Genomic DNA, 2,192 nt, shown 5'->3' with positions numbered 1-2,192 from the left:
GAACCTCGCTGCGGCGGCCACGAGAGCGATTCTCTTCCCACGGCCTTGCGTGGGACACCAGCCCAGCGAATCTTTCCAAATCTCACAAAGAATTACCTGAAACAGCTGCGATCTAATACAGGTGAGGTGTGTTAGTTGAGGGCTTGCGGCGTCCAGCTGATTGAATTGTGCAGCCGTTGCCTGAGCTCCGTGTTCTCTTGCAGGAAGATGACACTCTTGGCCCCTCGCCGCTCTCGGCGCTCGGCGGACGGCGGCGGCGCCCAAGGCCATGGCGGCATGCGAGCGCAGCGATCTCCCATTGTTACCGCCACTTGGAGGAGCAAGAGGATTTCTAAAAAAAATAGAAATGGAACGCACCAAGAGGAAGAGCCGTCAGAGAACCTGCATATGGTTTGGGCCGCCATTTGATGGCCGTGCGCAGCGCGCATATGGGCTGCGCGGGCCTATCCGTCAATTACTACTACCGTTTGATGACGTCCGGGCTAAAATTAGTTGGGCTATTTCATTTCCGCAAGGCCGAAATCGTCCAAAGTTGGGCCAGATTGGCAGATCTTACTGACGGCCCACGAATCCACTGCCACCTGTGGGCCTTTTGCTCAAGTTCCGCCGCCGCAGAAACAGGCCGGAGCGGCTCCCTACACTCGAACAGCGAGGCAGGGTGGTTCATGCCCAATTCTCAAAAAAAAAAAAAACCTGGTTCATGCCCGGACAGCTCGCCGCTCGGCGTTTCAAAGCTCTTGGCCCGTGTGGCCGGCGTGCGTTGCAGTTTGTCAAACGGCACGTTCCCAACGCTGCCGATCTAGCCCGCCGGCGTACCGTCACTGCTCCACTATTCCTCCCAGATCCACTGTTCCATCCATGAATGTCGTGCCTGGCCCCGGCCATTCCTCTCAGCAGAGGCCTGAGAATTTCTCCAAGCTCTTTACTCGCCCCCCTCTGTCAGGACGGGGACGGGGACGGGAAAGCTTGGCCTCGCACGCATCCGGAACCACGCACACGACGACGACGAAGTCCAGGCTGTTGCTTGAATCTCCTGAGCTCCGTAGGGCCGGCGGTGTTCGCTAGTCGTCTCTGGTACGGGCTCGAGCTGTACTCCATGCCCACTGACCACTTGCAGGACGGCCGGAGAGAACGGGGTAGATCATGATCATGGATGGCGCATGCAGCACCAGGTATTCAGCTGGATTGGAGCATCATATTGCTTTGGATGAGGCCTGTCCTCTGTCACAGCTAGCTGATCCGGCGGATTAATTGGCATAGCCAGATGTAGTATGGATTCGAGGTTGTGAGACACCCAACGGCTCTGCTAGTTCCTTTTTTTGCTCAAATTCTTGTAGCGGATCTGTGGCCTCCGGCAAGACCTACTTTGGGCAGGTAGTACAGCTGGGTTTAACCAATGCATTTTGGATGGAGCTGTGGAGTGTAACGGCAAGGCTAACCTTTCCAGATTCGTGCCACAGCTCTCACAGCTGGGCTGCTTGTCTAACTGTGTGTCTGGCACGGACCACGTGTCTTGTTCTCTAGCTGAATGGCAGTCTGGATCACCAGGACACTTGATCCTTTTTTTTTTCAAAAAAAGTTGCAGAAAACACCCCATATGCTGCTTGCCATCTGAAATTTAAGTTTCTTCCGTGCAAGTCATTATGTTGCAAAAAGGTAATTAAGTTGGGATAGATAATACCAATCATAATATAGTTGTAATTGCATTTGCAGCAGGGCAATCAACAATATTTTTTTGAAAAAGTCAATCAAAATTATTGCAACTCTTTTATAAGACTAGTCGTATCTTTTTCTATGACGATATATATATTGAAAAAGTATGGGCGTCATTGTCAGTTTGTCACTATGTGTGTCTGAAGCTGCATCTTTTTTTTTTGAAGTGTGGGCACCTACCAAATATCCTCTCTTAGTTCCGAATTAAATCCTCCAGCGAAGATAGGTCACTTCATCAATCAATAGCATAATGATGCTTATCTACTCAATTCCAGATCCAGATGTGGCTATCTCCTGCCGTACTGCTGTGTGGAGTTTAGGCTGCATACAAGTAGTACGTAGGTTACCTGCTTGGTAAAAATAAAGCAGGTTATCCTTATTAAAGTAGAGAGGTACAATTTCAGGCTCTTTTAACATAACAATTTCTAGTTTTTTATGGGTTTGTAATCACTCTGTTCTGCTAGAACCAGCCAGTAGTG

The sequence above is a fragment of the Panicum virgatum genome, chromosome 2K (assembly GCF_016808335.1).
Source record: "Panicum virgatum strain AP13 chromosome 2K, P.virgatum_v5, whole genome shotgun sequence".
Classification (NCBI taxonomy): domain Eukaryota; kingdom Viridiplantae; phylum Streptophyta; class Magnoliopsida; order Poales; family Poaceae; genus Panicum; species Panicum virgatum.
Note: the sequence above shows the minus strand (reverse complement) of the source record.